Consider the following 27,406-nt stretch of genomic DNA (forward strand, 5'->3'; position numbering starts at 1 on the left):
CCTCATATCCAAACCATAGCATTCAGCCTGCCATTTAGTGAATCTCCAAAAGTCCTATGGTATTAATAGTTTTAGCATTGACCCAAAGTTCAAGTCTTATATGAAACTCAGGGAAACTCTTTTCTGTGAGTACCTGTAAAAATCAAAAGTAAGTTATAGGGCTGGGGAGATGATAGCTCAGTCGGTAGAGTGCTTGCCTTGCAAGTACAAGGCCCTGGGTTCGATCCCCAGCACTGCAAAAAAAAAAAAAAAAAAAAAAAAAAAAAAAAAAAAAAAAAAAAAAAAAAAGAAATAGGTATCCAATATACAGTAGCACAGAGTAAACATTCTCATTTCAAAAGGGAGGAATGGGGACATAGGAGAGAAGGATGTGGTCAAAGCAAGACTCAAACCCATGTCCTGTAACTCTGTGTACAGAATCTAGGCTACATGGTGTCAAGATGTGTTCTCCCAAGGAGTTAGGCAACCTTGCCTCTTTGACCTGAATGCTTGTAGCCCACATGAACTCTCTAGCCCAGTTCCTCCATGGTTGGTAGCTTTTCTTGTCAAATAGTCAGTTGCTGAAATCTCTTAATTCCTGGGGTCTCCATTCCAGCTTCATCTTCACTGTCAGAACTTTCTGTATTGCCCTTGTGGGCAATTCATAGGGATTCCAACCCTGCTACACTTTTGCTTGGTTTCCTAGGTCTTCCTTTGAAACCTTAGTGGAAACATCCACAATCCCTTAACTCCGGTATCCTGTATTCCTGCAGGACCAGCACCGTGTGGATGATGTCAAGGTTTGCCTCCAGTTTGTGTCAGAGCTGGGACCCCAGGAATCACAGCTACACTGGCTTCCTGCATGACTTGGCATGGTGAAATAACTTCCTAGGCCCCCTTGTGTGACCATGGTGCCCCTGTAATCACAAAGTAATTTTTTCTTCTAGACCCTTGAACCTGTGTGATCTTGAAAATTCCTGAGATGCCCTTATGGCCTCTTTCCTATTGTCTCTGCATAGTACTTAGCATTTCTTTAGGTACCATAATTTCTTCAAAAAGCACAACTTCCTTGGCCCCAGCCTTACATGAACTTTTCTGACAAAATTACAAGTTTTTTTTTTTTTTTTTTTTTTGAGGGGAAATGGAACCTTTATTAGCTTCCAGAGCATTTTCCAATATTGACACAAAAAGTAAAATTTAGGGACAAGGAAAACAAAGGCACATAGAAGGATGTATCAGGGCACTCAGAATTAATCATGGATGCCAAGGAGAGGCCTTCTCTTCATATCAAGGGCATGGTAGGCAAGAAAGGCCAATCATTCCACTGAGTTAGACCCAATCACCTGAGCCTAAAGGAAAGAGAAGCAGAGCTGTGACGTCAGGACAGGAGAGTTAGAACCTGCTGGTGTAGAGGGTGACAGTCCACTTGGGCATGCAGAAGAAGCTGGGCAAGTAGGAGGCCAGTCAGTCCAGTCTGGAGACATGTGAGAGGACAGAGCTCAAAGAAAAATAGTCTTGGATGGGGTGACTAACCACATCTTGAAGGCCATAGTGTTGAGCAAGGTCACAGGATAGTAGCACCTTCCCACTCAGACTCAGGATATTGGGGTCTGTTGCCAAAGCCACCACACATTTGCCACTCATTTCTGTGTTTTCTGGTGATGAGAAAACTGGTCTGAACTGCTTAAAGAGGGAATCAGGTTGCCCTTCCTTGGCCACATAATCCTTTAGCAGTTGTCTGTACCAGCCCTGGCCACAGAGATACATAACTGACCCCATGGCGCTGCAGCTCTTGGGCACAGTCAGCAACCAGTCTGTCACACGCAGCTTTGCCCACACCATAGGGGACATTGAACATGTACTGCAGACCTCCAGGGAAGGAGATAACCATGATGAATCCCCGCCAGCTGGTACCAACAACCTTGCCCTCAGTAGTGGCCTCTGAGACCGACATTGCTCATACCATCCCAAAGGGAGGCTGGGGCTTCACAGAATGCTTGGTTGGTATTCAGGATGGTCTGGACTCCAGCATAGGCATTGCTGACCGGCACATCTAGGCGCCCATGTTGCTCCTGGTCTACTTGCTCACACAGGCTTTGTACTTCACTCTCTTGGCTTGAATCACACACCACAGGTAAACATCAGCCTCCAAAGGATTGTGCCTCCTGAGCAGTGGCCCGAAGGGTGTCCATATGCCAGCCAATAATGTAAATCGTGGTACCTGCTTGGCAGAGCTGCAAGGCAATGACGCGGCCAATGCCTGGAGGCACCAGTCACCACACACACTTGGCCCTTCGTGGGAGTTTCCATAACTCACAGGCAAAGGGGGATAGCTGCAGCCGGTGTTGCCTCTGGGCTCCTCCCTCAGTCTAGTTCTCCAGATCTTTAACATATATAGTTCTAGAACATTGATTCTGAGCACAGGGCAGGACAAGGTTACTTCTTTGGGGTTAGAGTGAGGGAGCTGGGTGAAGTCCTGGTACTGATTGGAGTTGGGCAGCCCTGGAGCAGCGGTTCAAGGGTTGCTCCTTTGCATTCCTGCCGATTCTGGGGTAGAATCTAGGAGGCAGAGTCCTGAGCAGGAGTTAGGACCCACCGGTGAAGGCACAGTTTTAAAGATTCTTTAACTCTACTTTCTGTTCCTGTTTCTCACAGTAAACCTGGCTAAATGCTGCCAGCAGTATCCGTGCTACTGACTGAATGCTGTTCTGCCTTGAAATTTCCTCCACCAGATTGAGTCCATCATCTTTAAATTCAGTCTCACACAAAGTCTCAGAACATGGGGAAAATGCAGTCAAGTTCTTTAACAGAATATAAATGTGACCTCTATTCTAATTTCCAATAGAATGTTCATTTCTCTCTGAAACCTCACGAGCACAGTCTACACTCCTATTGCCATTATGATATACTGAGCTCCCATCCGACTTGCCCACCAATCTCTGCTTACAACATTCTATGCTCTTCCAGCTTATATCTCAAAACTTTTCAAACCAAACCATTTCCACAGGCTTCTGAACTACATGTTCAAATGAGTTACAGAAATGGTACCAATTTCTGTTTTAGTCAGCTTTTGCATTTCTGTGACCAAAATACCTGGCAAGAACAACTCAGAGGAGGAAAAATTTATGTGGGGTTCACAGTTTTAGAGATCTCAATTCATAAAATGGCTGACTCCATTGTTCTGGACCCAAGGTGAGGCAGCCCATTGTGGGAAAAGGGCGGAGGGGAGGAAAGCTGCCCCCCTTATGGCAGCAAGGGGTAAGGAAAAGGACCCATAGGGAAGAGGGACATTCCAGGAAATGCCCCAGGGATCTACCTCCTTCAGCCATGGCCCACCTGCCTATGGTTACTGCCCAGTTTATTCCGACTAGGATGGACGAATTCGGCCACAGCTCTCACAGTCTAATCATTTTACCCCTGACATTTTTGCATTAACAGAAGCTTTTGGGGGTACCTCATATCTAAACGGTGACTATGGATATGTTCTACACTAACATCTATCATTTAGCACATAAATATGACTCTCGCTTACCAAGGAGAAAAACAATAGGACTAATAATTTTAAAACAAAAAGAAAAAAGATTGAATTTATTCTAGTAGGAAAATATGGTGTAGTTGGGAAAAGCTTTGTTTGTGAGATCAGATTATTCCTATTTTCTTGTTTTCTAATAACTTTAGACAAATTACTAAGCCTCTTTCCTGATTTATAACATGCAATGATAATGCTACATTTTAGTATTGAGGGGAGCAATATGTGAAAAATACAATAGGGTCTGGCATATTGAAGCATTCAATAACTGTCAATTTTTCTGACCAATTAGTTTAAACTGGAGGAACCCAGGAAGCCACAGTCAATAACTTTCTTTATTTGCCTTATTTAAGGTATCTAAATACTTCTGTTTATGGTAAATAAAACATTTTGCTTTTTGGAGGTAAGGGGGGGTCAATTAAATGTTAAATGCTACTGATCAATTTAAATATTTCAGTATTTCTACTTGGAATTACGAGACAGGTAAGTAAAGTTCAAGGAATGAGGGACATTTTAATTTTCACTGAACTCATTTGTTTCTATGAGTGAGTTGGGAATTGGAGGCACAGAGTTATAAATCGTGATACCACCAGATGTCAGTATTGTTATAAATTGAACTTTAAGTATTGCTATGAACTTGGCCTTTTTGTATTTGACTTTCAAGAGTGCAAAATCTTGTACCAAAGAGTCCTTCTTTGAAACTCGTAATATCTTTCTATATGCTTATGGGAGGACCAAGAGTCACTCATTAAGAAGAAAGCCCTGTTGAACTTCTGCTTCTAACTATCATATTCACCATTCTGTGGCATATCAATTCAGCTTTTGAATAGAGACTTTTATGGTATTTTATTTGATAAGTTTATGGGCTATACACATTATTTTTCAATTTAATTTTTTTCAATTAAGCCATCCCAAACATACTTACTTTGTTTTATAACTTACTATAAAGAAAAGTTATTCCATGCCAGCCTTGGCAAATTATTTAGCTTGGCTCAATATTTTTGTTATGTCCCTGAAATTGGTTCAGTTCCAGAAAAAGAACATGTAACTCTATGTGCATTTAGGATTGTCAAATTTCAAACATATTTTCATAATTTCACACTGTTAAACATACAATTTCTGACCTATTCACATAAGGTTAAGTGAGGTTCTCTCTGTAATAAAATGAATTGCCTATACAATATTTGAATTTTAGATTATCTTTCAATTTTTAAATACAGGTTTTAAATGCTAAAAAATCTTTGAAAATGAATTTCTCTAATGAAGTGTTTAATATTGGGAAAAATCAAATTCCAAGTGTAATAAATAATATTTATTAGATAGTGCATTCTCCTTTTGCATATTTTGTGACAATCTGATTTACCAAACCTTATGATAATTTATGAAAGGAACCTTTCTGGATTAAAATTTAAGTCATGTAAGTTGTTAAAAGATTAGTTATTTTTTGCAATATCCCTATCTGTAGTATATATAAATAGAAATACTTGCAAAGGTATATAACTAAAAAGATGTCTTTTAAAACTCATTATTTCAAATTAAGTGATACATTTTTCAAAATACTTTCAATGGGCTGGGAATGAGGCTCAGTGGTAAATACAGTGCTTGCCTAACATGCATGAGGCTATGGATTCGATCCCCAGCACTGTAAAAAAGAAAAAAAAAACTAAATTAAAAAAATGTACTTTAATTATAACAATCCATTTGTTTTTCTACCTATAACTTAAGAACATAATACTTATAAGGACAAACTCTGGAACCAAACTGTGTAGCCTTGAATCTTGTATTTACTGCCCTAAATTACCTAAGTGGTCTACCTTTGGTTTATCTATTCTTAATGGAGATGATAATGACCAAAGTATGTCATAAAATTATTGTAAGCAACAAATCTGCTCATACTATATGTAAAGCACTTAGTTAATAATGTATTATAAAGTTCATAGTAAATATAAACACAAACATGTGTATACACATGCCATTATTATTATTATGGTTTCATTTGAATAGTATTTATCCAGTTAATTTGTATTTTATAGCATTTATCATTTAAATAAGGGTGAAGAATATATGCATGCTATGTTTATGTATTACATCTCAATTATGACAAACAGCAAGGTGTTGCATTAATCTGTTTTCTGTAGCTATAGCTAAGTTCTTGAGATTGGATACTTTATGAAGAAAAGAGGTCTACTGAACTCACAATTTTGGAGGTTGAAAATGTAAGATCATGTGGCCCCATCAGTTTGACTGCTGGTGAGGAACCTCTTGGTGCATCACAACACGGTAAATAGCATCATGGTGGGAGCCCATGTGGAAGAAAGATCCATGACAAGATAGGAATTCATACAGTTTCAGGAGCTAGGCTTGCTCTTGTGGTAACAACCAGGACCCTGAAAGAACTACATTTATCCCTTCCGTAGGTGCATCCCAATGACCTGCTTACCTCTCACTAGGTCCCACCTCTTAAGGGTTCTACTGCTTCAACACCACCATCCTGGGGACCAAGCTTACATGAACCTTTGGAGACCCACTGAAACAACATTCAAACCATAGCAGATGTTAAGAGTGGTTGTCTCTGGATGGTTGGATGATGGTTGCATTTTATTTTCTTCTTTTCAAAATGAGAAGCAAATAATTTTATACTTATACAATTATAATTTATAAATAATGTATACATTTTAGCATGGATTATTTTTATAAGTCTTTCTAAGTGAGTAATTAAAATAGAGTATGTCAACTTTCCTTATATGTACTCTGTGTAACTCGCTATTATAGGAAATAAATTTGCTAATACCAGAAATTGCCAAGAATACTTTATTAGGTCCAGTGCTTGACCTCAGGAATCTGCTAAGTAAAACATAAGGTAGAATATGGAATAGTTATTAAAATCACAAAATCCTATTGAGCAGGAGACATCTTAGAAAGAGACTTCTGGAAAAATAAAGGGTGACAGTGTTGGGATTGGATGTAGAACTTGAAGGACAATACTAACTCCAGCAGAACTGCCAGAAAGGATAAGCAAAGTTTTGTTTAGGTTTGTTTATATAAACATGCCTGGGTCTTGATTTTCAAAATTGATACATACCTGAGAGATGTCAGGAACAATGTGTGTCTTCAAGTGTCTAGCTACATGGATGTGAGTTACCCAAAGACGATAGACAGACAACAGTACAGAAGTCTCATGAATGCACTTGGGTTTCAAAATTAATTTTAACAAAAGCCCCATGCCCATTAAATCTGCTTTGTGCCTGATGAATTTGACTCTTTTGCTGCAGCTGTTGGAAACAATGTTTTAGAGGGGAGGTTTTTTTGTTTACCTTTATGGAACTGGAGATTGAACCTAGGGGTGCTCAACCACTGAGCTGTGTCCCAGCCCTTTTCATTTTATATATATAAATTTTTTAAGATGTTGATAGACCTTTATTTTATTCATTTATTTATAGGTAGTGCTGAGAATTGAGCCTAGTGCCTCACACATGCTAGGTTAGAACTGTACCACTGAGCCACAAACTCACCCCCTTATTTTATATTTTGAGATAGGGCTTTACCAAGTTGCCCACGCTGGCCCTGAAATTGTGATCTTCGTGCCTCAGCGGCCATAGTAGCTGGGATTACTGGAGTGCACCACTGCACTGGGCTAGAGAAGGAGTTTTAAATCAGTTGTTGTATACATAGTAAAAGGTATGGAGATAGGAATTTGGGGATACAGAGAGATATATTGAGTTTCAAAAGAGAAGTGCCCAGAACTGGATGTGGTGGTGCAGTAATCCTAGCAACTCAGGGGGCTGAGACAGGAGATTTGCAAGTTCAAGGCCAGTCTCAGCAACTTAGTGAGGCCCTAAAATAAAAAATAAAATAAAAAATAAAAAATAAAATAAAAAATAAAAGGGGCTGGGGATGTCACTCAGTGGTAAAGCACCCTGCGTTAAATCTCCAGTACAAAAAAAAAAAAAAAGCCTATGAACTGTTGGAATGCTGGCAATGCCCACAAACCTTTAAAATACAAAATAAACAACTCACCAGCAACCCAGCCCTCATCCTTACCAACAAAACTGGCACAAATTGTGTAACTCTGCCCTGACTCCACCTCTAGTCCAGCCCCTAGCTACTGTCCCTTTATAAATATTAACACCCCAGATAAGGAGTTGTTGTCTCTCCCTCTGGAGAGGGTCTGCATTCTCCCTCGAATGTGTATCTGCTTTCTAAATAAATCTGTCTCTGGTGCATGCTGAAATTCTTTTACATCATATATGCTAAAGACCCTACTTGTCCTGAGTTGAGGTCCCCCACTCTGAAACTCCTCTGGTGACAGTATTCCTATCTGTAAAAAAATAGAGTGCAGACCTCCCTTTCTCTTGAAATGCAAACAGTGGATTATCTAGAATTTTGGGTTTTCTTATTACTAAGATAGGTGGCATGGTGGATTGAGACCTGAATATTGTGAGGATTTTTTCCCAAATTTCCTCCCCCTTCACTAGGAGTCTGTGATCAGTTTAGTGAATTGCACTCAAATAGGAAGCCCTGATAAGAAGACTCCACGGTACACTTGTTAAAATATGTTGGGAACACACTATTTATCATGGCTCAGAGTCCACCCTAGACAAATATGACTGTTTTGTAAGCCTAATGTCTAAGCAGAGCAAGATATGGATTTGGCATACAGATAAACTTTTAAAACAAAGATTATTAAATAGCAATTTAAAAAGAAACAGTAATTAAGGTTAAGGTTTGCTTTCACTAACTTCCTTTGTACCATCTTCCTTCGGAGGCACAGAAGGTAGCCTGAATGTACAGTGAAAGAATTATTGTTTTTCCTAGGTTTTGGTGGATTCTGGAAAACTACCAGTAGCAATATTACAATTCCAGTTTTCTTAGAAACTGTTGATGTCCCCCATATACTCTCAATATTTATCACTGCAGAGTATTTCTGCCAAACTTCCCATAGTCAGAATCAGCCTCTCCCTGCTCAGGCTTTTCTCTCAGGCGCCACTGCCCATGGCAGGTCAGAAGCCTGGGATTGAAGGCCTCCCAGCAGCAGCCCTCAAACAACAGCTAAGCAATTGTTTCACACAGTTCCCCAGAGTTCTCCGGGGGCTAAACTTGTTTCCCCAGTAGTTATTTGCACTGTATTGGCTTCCTGCCCGCCTGTCTCACCTCAAAACATTTTTACTTTGGAGAATCACCTCTGGTTTCACTAGAATCCTTGTTTGACATCTGCTTTTTGGAAGCTCACTTTAATGCCAGGGGACTGTATAATGCTGCCCGAAGGCAGAAAGCCTGCTCTCAACTCCTAGCCTGACTCCCAGCCTTGTCAAGTGACTACTCACCCGTGCCGCTTTGTGCTTCACCTGTAAAATGGTGATAACGTTCTATTCTTAGACACAGCAAGAGGCACCTGAGTCACATTGTTCTTTATAACTACTCACACCTCTTTCTTCTTTTGCAGAGTGTCAACTCTGAGAGCCAGGTGGAAGGGCACATGAATACAATGGATAGAATTTGGGCGTGGGTTTAGCCAAAGGGGTTCAAATTCTAAATAATTCACCTATCATTGTGTGATCTTGGATATTTGCTAAAAATTTCTGAGCCTATATTCTTAGGTTATTGGATGATTACAGGAGATAACATATATAAACTTCTGGCACAGTCTCTCATAGATGATGATAAAGATAATACATGTTGCTGAACACAGTGATATGTTCTGAGAAATGCATCGTTAGATGATTTCATTGTGTGGACATCACAGAGTGTACTTGTACAAATCTACTTGGTTTATCCTACTGCACACCTAGGATACAAAGTATATGGCCTAAGGCTCCTAGGGCCATGATGAACAAAATAAGATTTAATCAAACACAAGAGAAAATGGTTCAGAAAGAGACATGGTAAATAACAGATACACGAGACAGCTGCCAGTGTTACAAGGCGTGCTGTTTAACAGTACAGTATTTCCTGACCTGTGAGATAGTAACAGAGATGGAATTACTTTGTGATACTACAGAAATATTAATTTCATATCTGTGCACTATTTGGCATATATATAGAACCTAAACAAATATTTTGGTACTGGAGATTGAATCTGTTAGCACAAAAAGACCAGGCAGGATGCAAACCTCATGAATCACCTCAGCTGTTTATTCAGGAATGAAGCTTCACACAGGAACAGGGGATGTAGGGATGAAATGGCATTGGTGGACCCACTTTCCTGGTGGAAAATGAGCCACTGAACAAAGAAAGGGACTGGGTTTATATAGGTTATTTTTGAGTGGTGTTCTAGTGAGCATATCAGTTTGGGCACTCAGGAAACAGATTTATGAGAATTTGAAAATTTGTTTTTAATAGGCAATATTTTTACTTGGAAAAGAATGGAGGATCTGGGGTCAGCATTCAGTGTTTATCTCTCTCCCTTCAGGGTTCCATTGTATTGTCACTGGGAAAGGATTTATTTGGGGAAGGATCAATGCTTTGACTTCCTTTTTGGGGATTGTTCTGTCATTGGGAAAGGATGCACTGAGGAAGCTATCAATGTATGGTTTTCTTTTTCACTCCTTGCTCAGGCCTCACTGTGTTGGGGTTTTTTTGTTTTCCATATCTAATAAAACCTAGGGGTGCTTTACCACTGAGTTACATCTCCCACCTTTGTTTTTAGAAGTCTTGTTAAGAAAGTCAGCTCCTAAACTGACATGATGGAAGATTTGGGCTTACTTTTTCTTTTAGTAGTCGCAGGGTCTTTGTTCTAGTGCCTAAGTTCTTGATCCACTTTGAGTTGAGTTTTGTGCAGGGTAAGAGAGAGGGGTTTAATTTCATTTTGCTCTATATGGATTTCCGGTTTTCCCAGCACCATTTGTTGAAGAGGGTATCTTTTCTCCAATGTATGTTAGTTTTGGCACCTTTGTCTAGTATGAGATAACTGTATTTATGTGGATTTGTCTCTGTGTCTTCTATTCTGTACCATTTGTCTATGTGTCTGTTTTGGTGCCAGTATCATGCCATTGTTGTTCCTATGTCTCTGTAATATAACTTAAGGTCTTGTACTGTGATGTCTCCTGCTTTACTTTTCTTGATAAGGATTTATTTCTTCTGGGTATCTTTTTTTCCAAATGCATTTCATGATTGCTTTTTCTGTTTCTATGAAGAATGTCATTGGGATTTTAATAGGAATTGCATTAAATCTGTATAATGCTTTTGGTAGTATGGCCATTTTAACAATGTTAATTCTGCCTACCCAAGAGCATAGGCGATCTTTCATCTTCTAAAGTCTTAGAAGTAGGCAATATTCTCTATGATCGAAACCTCTTGGGAACATATGGAACTATCCTACCACCAGAAACTCTCCTAACATCTTGTGCTGAGGGGCCCCCAAAGTAGCAATATTCTGCAACTCAGCAAGCATGCATCCAGGGCCTTCTCCTCTTACAGCTAAATGTAAATCTTTATAATTGTTTGTATTAACTGCTCACGAGTTGGCTTTCTGGGGATCACTGTTTTTCCTTCCTCAGAGGAGTCAGAGGGGGATTCCACTGGGCATTCCCCAAGGATAATGGTGTCTACTTAAAAAAAAAATAGCCTTTGAAGTTTCAATTGTTTACTTATTTAATTTGGATGGAATAGAAGATCAGAGTAGAAGATCTGACTTATCATCCTTTTAGGAAGCTCTATGGGTACATACTTTCTAGCAGCTCCTCTATGGAACACCAGAGTACTTATCTCCAAGTGTTAGCTTTGGGGCCTTTGTCTCATTTCAGGAAACATGAAGCATTCCATATTCACATTCTCTTAACACCTGTGTTCCCCCTAAGGGGTCTCCCACCTCCCCCACCTAGGCGAGAAGCCGCATCATGACACTTCCCTATACTTTCCCTCTGGTACTGATGGGGAAGGAGATGTGTAACTGTGAGTCAGGATGTATTTAGAAGTCCTTGATGTTTGCATCCTTTAACTGACTTTTTACACTTCAAACTCAACAGTGTATGATCACTTTCACAGGCATAACTTCACTCAGTTCTCTCTGGACCATGCAATGAATAGTTAGATATCATCAACGTCCTCATCATACTTTTATAAACCAGGAAACTGAAGTACTTTATAGGAATTTCATTTTAACAGCCTCTATTCAACATGGTATTCCAAAACACTCATAAAGTACTGTAATACTCAGTTTCACGTACATCCTTTCTGATATGTAGCCGGGAATAAATCTGACTGGCTAACAGTGTAATTCATATCCCTCATCATGGTTGTAGTCAAAATTCAGCTATTCCCTTTTGTTATCATGGCTTTATGAGTATGGCTTTAGAGGTTTCTATAGTGAGCTATGAGGATTGAGGGTGTGACATCTAGCATATGCAGGGAAGAGTCCAGTCCCAGGAGTGAACTATCAGATAAGATTCCCCCTTCATAAAAACTGATTCGGCAAATTCTGTTCTCAAATCTCTGTTTTGTTCATCTGGATGGTTAATGGAGCAAAACAACATCGGGTGTCCTGAAATCTCCCCTGAAGGTTCCTCTGTGCATTTCCTAATGAGAACACTGAGGAATTATGACACCATTCTGGATTCCAGGGAAATCAGCACTCTCCCAGAAGCCCAAGAAAATTCTAAAACAACAAATGTTTTCAGACTGAAGTTGCGAAATTTGAAATTCTCTTGTTACAAAATGGATGAGAATATTGTCATCTGAGTTTTGTTTTAGCTTGTGAAATTTAGATCTTATAACTCTTGAATGGAAATGCTGACAAAAGTTGTGTTTTCTGTTAAGACCCAAAGTTAAAGAGAGGCTACAGTTTCCGATTAAACTAAGAAGAAGCATATAAACAAGAACAATGCTTACTCATTTTGACCACTAAGCTTTTCTAAGGCAGGAAATGCAACTTTTATGTTTGCATCCTTCATAGAAACAAGAGTTCTCTGCATACAGCATTTATTCTCTTAAAAAATACTGTGTGTGTGTGGGGGGGTAATGATTGGTTGTAGGTAAAACATATTTCTTAATCTAATTAATTTATTTTTATTGATGCTTAATAATTATATGGACTAGTGAGCTTAATGGTGTTGCATGTTCAAAACTTTTTATTCAAGAAATATAGAACAAGGTGGCAACCAGATTAGAAGTAGTTAAAATACAATTGGGTACTTTCCCAGTTGTCTTTGGATCCAAAGACAAAAAATGGAAATTTTAATTTGTGATACAACAAAGTTTTTGTAAGGTTTAGGTAGTTCATGGATAAATATTTTATTTTAGGAGTCTTAGGATGTCAAGTTGTTTGTAACAGTGCTTATTTGTTTAAAGAATCAAGAGTTATATATGTGAGATTTGTGTTTATGTTTACAAAGTGGCATGGACTGAAGCAATCCAAATGTACCTGGTATGCTTATGGAACAATTAAATCAACCTCTGAATCTTTATTTTCAGTCTTTTTTTTTTTTTTTTAGACACGCCAATAGATTAAAAAAGAGTTCTCCAAGTAAGAGGCATTCAATGCCCTTCTTGAAAATCACAATCTTTGAAAAATTTATAGTTCCAAGTGGTGTGGAAAGTCTCTCTTTTAACATATTGAAACCTTTTTCTAAAAGGTTGTTAAAAATTCTTGAGGGAAAGAAAACAAAGGACTTTAAATTTCTTCTTCATTTCTGATCATGATTTCATAATTGCAACTTTAAATAGAAGAGAGGGGGAAGGCAGAGCTGAAAGCCACGGCCAGTATTATGGAATTGATTGTCCTATCTCCTTTCTAATTTCACTCACTGTGAAAAGTAGTTGAAATAAAGTCAAATAGGGTTTTAATAGCTCTGTTTACATAAGCAAAATTAAGTGGAAAGATGAGACAAGGAATTATATCATTTCTCAAAGGATGTTCTGCATATTCCAGTTCCCTGGAATTTTAATAGGTGATCTATGAAAATAATTATATTCTTTAGAAAAACAAATGCTGCAAAGTCTGATTGAGAATTGACTCAGGATGTGTGCGTGTAAAGGTTGGAATGCTGCAGGACTTGGCTCTTGGCCTCATCTTTTTCCTCTCTGCACACATTCCCTTGGTAGTCTCATCTATTCTCAAGGCTTTAAATGTCATCTACATGCCTAAGACTTCCTGTGATACGCCTCTAAGCCTGGCCTCTCTCCTGAACTTGGATGGTTGGACCCTCATCTATGACCACCTACTCCACACCTCCCTGTGATGTCTAGCAGTCCTCTCAAATTTACCATATCCCAAACTTAATCCTTACATCATTCCCAGCCTCTCCTGGTCTTACCTCAGTAAATAGCAACACTGTTCTTCAGTGAATTCAGGCAAGGAGTAAATAAGATGGAGTCATCCTTGTCTCTGTTCCTTATTTCATGAATCCAACTACTTTTCATAGCCTAGTAAATTCTTAATTATTCATAATTATAATTCATAATTATTTCATAGCCTAGTAAATTCTGAATTATTGTGGTTCCCTGGACACCCCACCTACCTCAGTCTGTTCTCCACACAATAGCACAGTTGTTTGATCCTTTTAAAATGCAGTTTCTATCATGTCATTCCTCTCCCCGAAATGTGTGATTATCTTTACATCTTAGCCAAAGATCTTCCAGTGTCCTACATGGTCTTTTCTTATCTGATCCTGGTTATTTTTCTGTGCTTATCTTCAACCACTTTCCTCATTTACTCTTCTTCAATCTCTGTGGTCCTGCTACTAGCTGAGATACTTCATGAAGGCAGGGATTTTGTCATGTGTTTGCTATCATGTCCCAGTGCCAAGTAGATTAGCTGCTGTGTAGTAGATGCTCATTAAATAGTCCTTTGGTGAATTACTTTACTGGTCTGAGAGCTGGATAAAGCCTACATAACATGATTATTGATTCCTATTCTTGTATCATGGAGATCAAAATCATCCACTAGCAATGGAGGAGAACTAAAAATGATTTCTAGGTAAGAACTAACTTTGATCTCTAAATTAATGTTTCTTGGAGTAATATGCAACTGTCAGGAATGTTAAAATTTTAACACTTAAAATGGAAAAGCCATCCTTAACGTAAGAAATGAAACTTTTAGGGAAAATGCTTGCATTTAAATTTTGTAATTCTAAGTCTTTTCATCAGAGCCAGATGAAGAGCAGCATAACTTTTAAAAATTATTATTTTGATTCATTGTACACAAAGGGAGTGCAACTTTCATTTCTCTGGTTGGACATGAAGTAGAGTCACACCGACTGTGTAATCATACATGTACTTAGGGTAATGATGTTTGTCTTATTCCATTATCTTTTCTTCCCCCACATCCCCACCCCTCTTTTTCCTCTATACAATTCATCCTTCCTCCATTCTTGCCTCCCTACCCCCTGTCATGTATCATCATCCACTTATCAGAGAAATCATTAGGCCTTTGGTTTTTGGGGATTGACTTAACTCATTTAGCATGATATTCTCCAACTCCATCCATTTACCTGCAAATGCCATAATTTGAATTCTTTATGACTGAATAATATTCCATTGTGTATGTATACCACAGTTTCTTTATCCATTCATGTATTGAAGGGCAACTAGGCTGATTCCACAATCTAGCTATTGTGAATTGAGCAGCTATGAACATTGATGTGGCTGTATCTCTGTAGTATGCTGATTTTAAGTCCTTTGGGTATAGGCCAAGGAGTGGGATAGCTGGGTTAAATGGTGATTCCATTCCATGTTTTCTAAGGAATCTCCATACCGCTTTTCAGAGTGACTGTACCAATTTGCAACCCCACCAGCAACGTATGATTGCATTTTTTTACCCACATCCCCACCAACACCTATTGTTGCTTGTATTCTTGATAATAGCCATTCTGATTGGGGTGAGATAAAATCTTAGGGTAGCTTTGATTTGCATTTCTCTTATTACTAGAGCTGTTGAACATTTTTTCATATATCTATTGATTGCTCATAGAACTTCTTCTGTGAAGTGTCTGCTCATTTCCTTAGCCTGTTTATTGATTGGGTTATTTGTATTTTTTTATTATTAAAATCTTTTTATTTTTATAAACTGCATTTTGATTCATTGTATTCAAATGGGGTACAACTTTTCATTTCAGTGGTTGTACACAGTGTAGTTTCACACCATTCATGTAATCATACATATACATAGGGTAATACTGTCTGTTTCATTCTACTATCTTTCTGTCCTCCATCCCCTCCCACCCCATTTTCCTCTACACCTTCCAGAGTTCCTTTATTCTTCTCTACCCCGCATCACCCGCCCCTTGTCATATATTGTCATGCACTTATCAGAGAAAATATTTGGTCTTTAGTTTTTTGGGCTTGGCCTATTTCACTTAGGATGATATTTTCCAACTTTATCCATTCACCAGCAAATGCCATAATTTTATTCTTCTTTATGGCTGAGTAATATTCCATTGTGTATATACATCACAGTTTCTTTATCCATTTGTCAATTGAAGGGCATCTAGGCTGGTTCCACAATCTAGCTATTGTGAATTCAGCTGCTATATTTTTGATATAAAGTTTTTGAGTTCTTTATAAATTCTGGAAATTAATGCTCTGAGTGTGTGTGGCAAAGATTTTCTCCCACTCTATAGGTTGTCTCTTCACAGTGTTGTTTCCTTTGCCAAAAAAAAAAAAAAACTTTTTAGTTTGAATCTATCCAATGTATTGATTCCTGCTTTTATTTCTTATGTTTTTGGAGTCATGTTAAGGAAGTCTGGTCCTAAGCCAACATGATGAAGATTTGGCCCTACTTTTTCCTCCATAAGGTGTAGGGTCTCTGGTCTAATTCTTAGGTCCTTGATCCATTTTGAGTTGAGTTTTGTACAGGGTGAGAGATAGGGGTTCAGTTTCATTTCGCTGCATATGGATTTCCAGTTTTTCCAGCACCATTTGTTGAAGAGGCTATCTTTTCTCTATTGTATGTTTTGTCTAATATGATATAACTGTATTTATGTGGGTTTGTCTCTGTGTCCTCTATTCTGTACCATTGGTCTACCTGTCTATTTTGGTGCAAATACCATGCTGTTTTTGTTACTATTTCTCTATAGTATAGTTTAAGGTCTGGTATTTTTATACCTCCTGCTTTGCTCTTCCTGCTAAGGATTTCTTTGGCTATTCTGGGTCTCTTATTTTTCCAAATGAATTTCATGATTGCTTTCTGTATTTCTATGAGGTATGTCATTGGAATTTTAATTGGAATTGCATTGAATCAGTATAGTACTTTTGGTATTATGACCATTTCGACAATATTAATTTTGCCTATCCAAAAACATGGGAGATCTTTTCATCTTCTAAGTTTTCTTTAATTTCTTTCTTTAGTGTTCAGTAGTTTTTATTGTAGAGGTTTTTCACCTCTTTTGTTAGATTGATTGTCAAATATTTTATTTTTTTTGAGGCTATTGTGAATGGGGTAGTTTTCTTAACTTCTCTTTCAGAGGATTCATCACTTATTAATAGAAATGCATTAAATTTATGAGTATTGATTTTATATTCTGCTACGTTGCTGAATTCATTTATGAGTTCTAGAAGTTTTCTGGTGGAATTTTTTGGCTCCCCTAAATAAAGAATCATGTCATCAGCAAATAGTGATAGTTTGAGCTTTTCTTTTCCTATTTGTATTCCTTTAATTTCTTTGATCTGTCTAATTGCTCTGGCCAGTGTTTGAAGGACAATGTTGAATAGAAGTGGTGAAGGAGGGCATCCCTGTCTTGCTCCAGTTTTTAGAGGGAATGCTTTCAATTTTTCTTAATTTAGAATGATATTGGCTGTAGGGTTAGCATAGATAGCCTTTATAATATTGAGGTGTGTTCCTACTATCCTTATTTTTCCTGGTGTTTTGAGCATGAAGGGGTGCTGGATGTTATCAAATGCTTTTTCTGAATCTGTTTAAATAATATAATTCTTAACTTTAAGTCTGATGTAGTGAATTACATGTATTCATTTCCAGATGTTGAACCAACCTTGCATCTCTGGGATAAACCCCACTTGATCATGATGCTCTATCTTTTAAATATATTTTTGTGTGCAATCTGCTAAAATTTTGTTAAGAATTTTTGCATTTATGTTTGTTAGGGATATTGGTCTGAAGTTTTCTTTCCTTGATGCGTCTGTCTGGTTTTGGTATCAAGGTGATACTAACTTCTTAGAATGAGTTTGGAAGGGTCCCCTCCTCTTCTATTTAATGGATACTTTGAGTTGTATTGGAATGAGTTCTTTGAAAGTCTTGTAGAACTCATCTGAGAATCCATCTGGTCCTGGACTTTCCTTGGTTGATAGGCTTTTGATGACTTCTATTTCGGTGCTTGAAATTTATCTGTTTAAATTGTTTATGTTCTCCAGATGCAGTTTGGGTGGATCATATGTCTCTAGAAACCTGTCAATGTCTTTGAGATTTTCTATTTTGTTGGAGTATAGATTTTCAAAATAGCTTCTAATTATGGTTTGTATTTTGATAGTGTCTGTCATGATATTTTCTTTTTCATCTCAAATTTTAGTAATTTGAGTTTTCTCTCTTCATTTGTGTGGCTAAGGGTTTATCAGTTTTGTTAATTTTTTCAAAGAACCAACTTCTCGTTTTGTGAATGTTTTGAATTGTTTCTTTGTTTCAATTTCATTGATTTCAGCTCTGATTTTTATTATTTCCTATCTTCTACTACTTTTTGTTTTGTTCTGTCTTTTTCTAGGACTTTGAGCTATAATGTTAGGTCATTTATTTTTTCTTCTTTTATTGAATGCACTCCATGTAATAAATTTTCCTCTTAGAACTGCTTTCATAGCATCCCAGAGATTTTGATATGTTGTAACGTTGTTCTCGTTTACCTCTAAGAATTTTTTAATCTTCTCCCTGATGTCTTCTGTTATCGATGCATAATTCAAAAGCATATTATTTAGTCTCCAGGTGTTGGAGTAGTTTCTGTTTTTTATTTTATCATTGATTTCTAATTTCATTCCATTATGATCTGATAGAATACAAGGTAGTATCTCTATTTTTTTGTATCTGCTAAGAGTCACTTTGTGGCATAACATATGATCTATTTTAGGGAAGGATCCATGTGCTGCTAAGAACAAAGTGTATTTACTTGTTGATGGATGGAATATTCGGAATATTCTATTCATGTCTGTTAAGTCTAAATTATTGATTGTTATTGAGTTCTTTTTTTTTTTTTCTTTGTTCAATTTTTGTTTGGAAGATCTAGTCAGTGGTGAGAAAGGTGTGTTAAAGTCACCTAGTATTATTGTGTTGTGGTCTATTTGGTTCCTGGAATTGAGAAGAATTTGTTTGACATACATGAATGTGCCATAAATATTAATGATCGTTGTGTCTTGTGAATTTATGCTTCCTTTAAGCATTATGAAATGTCTTTCTTTATCCCTTCTAACTAACTTTGGCTTGTAGTCTGCTTTATCTGATAGGAGGATGAAAACCCCTGCCTTTTCACTAAGTTCATGCGCATGGTAGGTTTTTTTTCCCCATCCTTTCACCTTTAGTCTGTGGGTGTCTTTTTCTATAAGATAAGTCTCTTGAAGGCAGCATATTGTTGGGTCTTTCTTTTTAATCCAATCTGCCAGTCTATGTCTTTCAATTGATGAGTTTAGGTCATTAACATTCAGGGTTATTATTGAGATATGACTTGTATTCCCTGTCATTTTGGCTTATTTTTGTTTTTAACTTGATTCAGTTTCTCCTTTAATTGACTTTTTCTTTAGGGTAGTTCCTCCCTTTGCTGATTTACATCATTATTTTACATCTCTTCCTCATGTCATATTTTGCTGAGAATGTTCTGTAGTGCAGGCTTCCTATTTGTAAATTCTTTTAACTTTTGTTTATCATGGAAGGATTTTGTTTCATTGTCAAATCTGAAGGTGTTTTGCCGGTTATAAGGTTCATGATTGGCATTCATTTTCTTTCAGAGCTTGAAATGTGTTGTTCCAGGCCCTTCTAGCTTTTAGGGTTGGGATTGAGAAATCTGCTGATATCTGTATTGGTTTCCCCCTATACGTAATGTGATGATTTTCTCTTGCCGCCTTTAAAATTCTATCTTTATTTTGTATGTTAGTTATTTTCAGTATAATTGCCTTAGTGGGATTTGTTGTAATTTTGTACATTTGGTTTCCTGTAAGCCTTGATTTTTCCATTTCATTCTTCAGATTTGGGAAATTATTTCAATGAATAGATTATTCATTCCTTTGGTTTGTATCTCTGTGCCTTCCTCAATCCCAATAGTCTTTAAATTTGATCTTTTCATGATATCCCATAGTTCTTGGAAGTTCTACTAATGATTTCTTACCACCTTTTCTGTTTGGTCAACTTTGTTTTCAAGGTTAAATATTTTGTCTTCATTGTCTGAGGGTCTGTCTTCCAAGTGATCTAGTCTGTTGGTTATGCTTTCTATTGAGTTTTTAATTTGGTTTATTATTTCCTTCATTTCGTGGATTTCTGTTTTTTTTTTTTTCCCCAAAATCTCTCTATGGAAATGATCTTTTGTTTCCTGCATTTAGTGATCATTCACTGCCTGCATTTGCTCTCTTATCTCATTCTTTGCCTCTCATATCATTTATATACATTCTGAACTCCTTTTCTGACACATCTTCTACCATGCTGTCATTGAATTCTATTAATATGGCAGTTTGTTTGGAACACTTTCCTCCCTTATTTTTTCATGTTGTTCGTGTATCTTCCCCTCTAGCAGTGCAGATGGCAGTTTCCCCCTTATAGGTTTATAGTGTCCCTGCAGGTTTCCAATACCTCACCTTACATGGGAGATCAGTATTAACAGCACAAAATACAAACAATATGCATCCTTAACCCAAGTAGTCCCTTTTAAGATATTAACAGTATTGTTTTAATAAACAGAGATGATGAGTTTGATTATTATCTACAGCATAAACAATAAGTTTGTGAAAAAGTCCACAATTTATAATGGTGGACAAAGAGGATGGGGAGGGTATAGGATGTAGCATTAATGGATAAGAAGTGATTCTGTAGAGGAACTAGGTCATAGGAATATTGAAAGTGGAATCAAAAGAAATTGGTTTGTAGCATGAGAAAAGGAAGAAAGAGTTTCCAAGGAAAGAGATAAATGAGAAAAATAGAGTGAGAAAAATAATAAAAAATAGAAAAGTAGAAATAATAGTAATAAAAAAATTCTACAATAAAACTATACTAAAGTATTCAAACCTCCTAGTCTTCAGTAGACTGATGTGTGAGAGGTACTTGATAATGCAGAGTCCCAGGAAGGGAGCTGCTCCGACTAAGGAAGGTGGCGTCCAGGTCTGGAATAATCCATGACAGCAGGCAAAGGTGACCTCTCATGTTGGTAGATGGGGAGCTGGGGCTTGGCTTGGAGACAGTGGCTGGGACTGGGTGGCACCAGAGACCATGGGAGGTGGCTGTGGGTCTGGGTTGCTGCGCAGCCCTGGAGTTACTGTGGGTGCTTAAAAGCATAACTTTTAAGACTCACTGAGAACATTAATGATTAACAGCTTAAAGCAGCATTCAATAATGGTCTACTTTAACACAAAACTCTGATTTCTAATTATCCTTGCAGACAATTAATAATGGTCAAGCCAAAAACATCTGGTTATAGTTCTTTTTGTGTATTGTTTGTGAATTATGAATTGCAAAGTATCTTTCAGAACAATGTTAAATTACATTATAGCTGAATTTTAAGAAAAATCACCATGAATTTACAGAAGCCAAGATAATTTAAAAATGTCTACAATAGAATAAGGACTTTGCCTCATCAAAGTACGATTTTCAGAAAGTTAAAAAATAGACTTTCCTCCATGTATATTATTAGTTTAAAATGAACTCTTTTAAAGCATATCTATTAAATCACTAGAATGAACACACTGCAAAGATTTACTAACTCTCTAGTGAAGGAATCAAAAAGATGGTAAAGCTGGTTCAAAGATTATTTTGAAATTGATGTGTTTAAGCATATGTTTAATAAAATCTTAATAAGATTTCTACATTACTCACAAAACTGCATATTTTTAAGGATAATAAAATCATAGCTATAGAGTTATCTTTCCTACCAGATGGAATCCATTTGCATTCCTGACTGGCACTCAATCTACCATGTAATATGTGACTTCAGAGTCTAAGACTTAAATAGTTTTAAATACTGAGTCAATATAAGGCTACATGCCTCCAAACCAGCACCATCCAGTGGAAATATAAGCCATAGAGATAATTTTAAATTTCCTAGTAGGTTCATGAAAAATAAAAGAAAAAGTAAAAATAATTTTAACAATAAACTTCATGTAGTCAGATAGATCAAGAATTTGGTTTTAACATGTAATACAACAAATTGTGAGATACTTTACATTCTTGTTTGGTGTTGTCTCCAAAATATGAGGCTCATTCTATATTTATGCACATCTCAGTTCTGACCAACCACATTTCCAGGGCCACCACATATGACAAGTGGCTGCTGTATTAGACCATGTAGCTTTAGATCATTAAACACTCACTGAATGGGCTTCTTAGCCAGAGCATCAGGATGATGTTGAAAGGTCATACTGTAGTTCTTTGACCTTATTTCAAAGTTTTCTTTTTCTTTCTTTCTTTCTTTCTTTCTTTCTTTCTTTCTTTCTTTCTTTCTTTCTTTCTTTCTTTCTTTCTTTCTTTCTTTCTCTTTCTCTCTTTCTTCCTTTCTCTCTCTCTCTCTCTCTCTCTCTCTCTCTCTCTCTCTCTCTCTCTCTCTCTCTCTCTCTTCCTTTCTTTCTCCCCACTTTTGGTACTGGGCATTGAACCCAGTGGTACTTAACCACTGAGTCAATCCCAGCTCCTTTTATATTTTATTTAAAAACCAGGTCTCACTGAGTTGCTTAGGGCCTTGCTAGGTTGGCAAGGCTAACTTTGAACTCTTGATTCTCCTGCCTTAGCCTCCTGAGCCACTGGGATTACAGGCATGTGCCACTGCACCCATCTTCCAAGTTTTGGTTCATTTTTCTTAACTTTTCCAACCAAGAAGTTTAGTCCTTTATATTGGATCCCAAGACATTAATGATATCAAATAGAATCTTTCTATAACTTTACTTCATTTGGTAAAATTAACTTTATAATTGTTATTTTAAAGGCATTTTTGTCAATCATCTATATTATCTTGCTTAAGTTTTTAGCTGAAGAGTCTTTAAAATTTAGTTGAACTATTCTAGCAATATCCATTACAGCATAGATAATAACTAAATACATGGAATATTATTATGAGTTAGCTATTTTAAACATCTTTATGTTCATTGTCTAATTTAATTCTCAAAAAATTCTTTTTAAGATAAAATTCCTATATTAGAGACACTAGGAGAGTTTATAGAACTTGCCAAAGGCTACACAGCTATTAGGAAGATCTAGGAAAAAAAAAATCCAGATTTTATAATTGCAAAGCATGAGCTATTAACCACTATGCTATATGAAGAAGTAACTTCAAAATGAACTCTCCCAACCCATATCCATTAAATAACTAAACATTTACTATGCAAATGAAAAGTGAAAATTCATTTTTATGAACATGTTATTATATTCTTTAATTACTCTGGACAAATGATTTTTCTGTTTTCTAGAGAGAATAGGAAAAACATACACTGTTCCCCCATCAATCTGACAACTAAATATACGAACGTACTATTTCATCAAAAGTTAAAACATTACTAAGGGGGGAGAATTTCTCATATTGATTTTTTTTCCAGTGGACAAAACTCAGTCCTCCGTTCTGTCTCAAAGCTGCCTCTAAGTCTGGCTTGTAAACTGATATTAGTTGATAGAAGGAGAGCAGAGAGCATTGATGCTGGTTCTAAATGATAAGAAAATTACAATTTTGAATGCTTTTAAACTGAAAAGAAAATAGAAAATTGAAGTAGAACTAGAACTAGAAAAGTTCCTCAGTTGATGGTTTTGGAAGGCGGAGGTCTTCCTGGGGAGATGCATCTGGAATGTGGCCTCTTCACAGCTGATAGTTCTCCTCTTCTACTTTTGGGTCAACTTGTTTGAAGTGGGGACAAACATGCTCCCTTGAATTGGTGGTAAAAACTGCCTGGGCAATTTTCCTTGTCTAACTCTTTTAATTAGTAATTCAATATGTTTTATATCTGCTTCCTCTCTAAAGCAGTGATTGATTTTGGCAATTTGACCATAACACTTAGTGTTCTCAAATGGTGAAGAAGAAAATATAAAGGTTAAGAACTGAGGAAAAATTTAAAAATTAAACCATGCAAGAGATATATTCTCACAAAAGAGCAAGAGCACACTGAACTGCCACCAATCTTTCCAGATTTTCATGTTAAATCTCATGCTTTTCAACTACTGTTTTAAGTAATAAAAGTAAACTTTAAAAAAAAAAATCATGTGCAGCATAGTATTTATTTTCCTTAAAAATCACATGTATATATAAAAATTGGAAATGTATATGAATTATTTTTTGTGCCAGGGATTGAAACCAGGGGTGCTTAACTACTGAGCCACATCCCCAACACTTCATTTTTCATTTTGAGACAGGACCTTGCTAAGTTGCATAGGGCTTTGCTATATTGTTGAGGCTGGCTTTGAACTTGCAATTCTCCTGCCTCAGCCTCCCAAACTGCTGGGATTACAGCTATGTGCCACTATGCCCAGCAAGATTAGAAATATATATGAAAAATTTAAAGAATGAAATTTTTCCACATACTTGTATATATTTGTTAAAATTCCTCCAATTTATATAACTTTAGCAAGCAAAAAGAAACAATAAGTGCTAATAAACGAGGCTAATAAATATTAAAAGAGTGAAAAATAACCCTATTCCTCTCTCTTAAAAAAAAAAAAAGGCCAAACTTTAATCACATATCATAAAATTTTTGTCTAAATGTGTCAGCATACATATTTTGGGATTCAAATTGTATATACTTTCCCTATCTGGGCCTGACCTACAAAGATGAGTATCTTTGGGCACAGTGGGCATTTACTACAGAACATATTGCATTATTTTCAGAAGACTGAGCCAAATCAGAAGTTGCAGAAACTCTTAGAACTCTGAAAATTAGTAACTTAAAAGAAAACAGGTTCAATCATCATTACTTATCTGTTTGTAAGAATGCTCATATGGTCTATGATTTCAGGGAATACCAAAAATACCTAGAAGGGGAAGCTAAACATGAGAACAGTCCTAACCAAATTGCTTAACACTGGCCCATGTGGTAGGAAGTGCCAAGGCAAGAGATGATCTGGTCAGATGCAATTTCAGCCTCACCATCAAGCCCACACATCCAGAGGAAATTGCTCTCAGTGCAGATTTTCTTTTGGTGGACCTTAGGTATCTGAATAACAAGGGGGACATGGACTGACTAATTCTTAAGTTCCCATCCACCTCTCAATTCCCATCTCAGATTTCTTCTTTATTTAACTACAAAACAAGGGTTATCCTTGTGGTTGGAAATAAAGCTAAATATATTTACCCACAATGTGCAAAAGTATTTTTTATGCAGATTAAATATCTAAAGAGGAAAAAAGAGCTGTAAGATACTAGAAAACACTGGGAGGATTTTAATCTTGATGTGGAAAGGCCATGTTAAAGATGAAGAGAAGTCCAGATACAGAGATACAAAGAAAATAAGTAGGAGAAAATATTTGTAAAACATATTATGAGATGAGGAGTTAATATTTGCAAGGTACATAATGATTAAAAAATTAAGGGAAACACACAATAGATTAACACATGCATACTGTGAACATAAAAGTCACAAAATACCTATCAGCAGCCAAAAAATTTAAGCAAGTGTGCTCAACTTCACCATTAGGAATCGAATGTGGAACAATTTGTAAACATTGATTTTAAAATACCAAATGGGTAGTGTTAAGTTCTGATTAAGGTCTGAGGAAATAGTTTTATACATAATTTTTTCATATTCTTATTGGTACATCATAATTAAAACATATTGGTGAGATCTGTTGTTACATAGTCATACGCGTACTCTACATAAGAACATAACCTTGTTCCCCAGTATTTCCCTTTCCCTCCCCTCCTCCCTCCTCCCAGTCTCTTTACTCCACTGGTCTTCCTTCAATTTTCATGAGATTCCCTCCTTTCACTTTTCTTGCCTTTTTCTCTCTAGCTTCCAAATAGGAGAGAAAACATACAACCCTTAACTTTCTGTTTGTCTTATTTCACTTCACATAATGTTTTTAAGTTCACCCATTTTCCTAAAAATGTCATAATTTCATTCTTCCTTAAGGCTGAATAGAACTCTATTTTGTATATATGCCACATTTTCTTTATCCCTTCATCTATTGATGGACACCTAGACTGGTTTCATAATTTGGCTATTGTGAATTGTGCTGCTCTTATACACAAGTTTTAGGAGTATAAGATAGTATTATATTCTGGAAATACTTTGAAAACATGTATTAGAAAATTTAAATGTCAAGATATTCTGACCTATCAGTTTTACTTTCAGGAATCTGTCCTTCAAATAGAGTGGGACTCATATGCAAACTTATGTATAGAAACCTGAAACTTTACTTATTTATAAAACAAAAAATATGAAAAGAAAAACTAAAGATATATTAATCAACATAAGCATGGTACATCTGTACAATGTTCTAGAAAGAAAATTTCAAAAATTGCTTATGTGTACTTACCTGAGAAAGTAGTCCATGATAAGTAAATATTGCAAGATAAAACCAACAAGCATACTGTTTGCATGTGTGTACACATATGTGTCCATATGTGCCTGTGTGTAAATGTGTATATGTCTACACACATATATAAATAACACATGCTTTGGTGTGTGTGTGTGTGTGTTTATGGTCATAGTAGCTAATACCTACTGAGTCCTTCCCTTGTGCTGGGCACTATCCTTGCACTTCACATGAGTGGACACAGAAGCACCTATCTCTATGAACTAGAGATGAATATTTGATCTTTTAAGAAAGAAGAAGCTCATATTATGTAGTAAGTGGAATTGATTTCATGCAACTGGTCCCCAGAACCCAGAACTCTGAAACCTTCCTAACAGGGTCAGACTAAAGACAGGACTGCAGACCCTGGGCCTCTTTAGTGCTGTCAGGCACTACAGATCCAAGGGATGCTGGAATTGGTCCTCTGAGTCATCTCTGAGCACTTTGAAAGTTCTTCTTGCCCTTTGAAAAGAGACTTTTTTGTTCTTCAGTAGCAGATAGCTGAATTCTAGCCTCAATCTCTAAATACACCTATAGAATCAGATGGAGTGTCAGTGAATTGAGCACATTGAGATCCTTTTAGATAAGATATGCAGCTTTTGGAGAAAATATTGGCATTTGAGTGACTGAAGAAGATTTTTATGAGACCCACAATAATACTGATTGAATTCTGGGCATGCAGAGCTATTAATAATTCTGAATTTAAAGCAGTGAGGAAATAGTCTACATTTGAAACAAGTTGTACAAGAACAAGGACTGATGTAGGACAGATGAGGCTGGACCCCAGAGGAATTTTCTGGAAGCAGGTTTATTTAAGCTGCAGCAGTTGAGATGTGCTAGTGCCTAAAAATCTATAGACCCCAGGTCTAAAAAATCTTTTAGACTTATACTTAGGAGGATTGTTACCTGACAGTAGATGGGTACATAACAGCTCCTCTTGGTCCCATATTTGGTCAGACAGAGTTTTCCTAAGCTTTTATCAAGGAGAAGACAGATAGCAACTTTTTGTACAAGCTCTTTTGAGATAGTCTCACACCTTTTGTCTGCAAACCTGGTTTCTGTAAGGAAGGGGAAGCCTCAAACCACATTGAGCTCTCTGTAGAACTCCTGAGAAATTCTGTTGACCTTTGTAAAATCTTGCCAACAAGAAACTTAAGTATGGTGGGGTTCCCTTGAGAAGCTTAACTATGGAGGATCTTTTTGGTGGGGGTACCTGGTGGTTGCATCTGGACCTAAAGGTAAACCTGTTCATATTCACATGGCTACATAATTGCATTAGCAAG

At 36.8% G+C, this 27,406-nt stretch overlaps 1 pseudogene across 1 annotated transcript; it reads right to left on the bottom strand.

Moving 5' to 3' along the window:
- Window positions 1-1,264: 1,264 nt before the first annotated feature.
- On the bottom strand, window positions 1,265-2,578 carry LOC306667925 (dehydrogenase/reductase SDR family member 1-like; annotated as a pseudogene). The gene has a single exon. The product of its transcript is annotated as a dehydrogenase/reductase SDR family member 1-like (transcript).
- Between the last annotated feature and the right edge of the window lie 24,828 nt (window positions 2,579-27,406).

Source organism: Sciurus vulgaris (assembly GCF_902686455.1).
Source record: "Sciurus vulgaris genome assembly, chromosome: 8".
Lineage (NCBI taxonomy): Eukaryota > Metazoa > Chordata > Mammalia > Rodentia > Sciuridae > Sciurus > Sciurus vulgaris.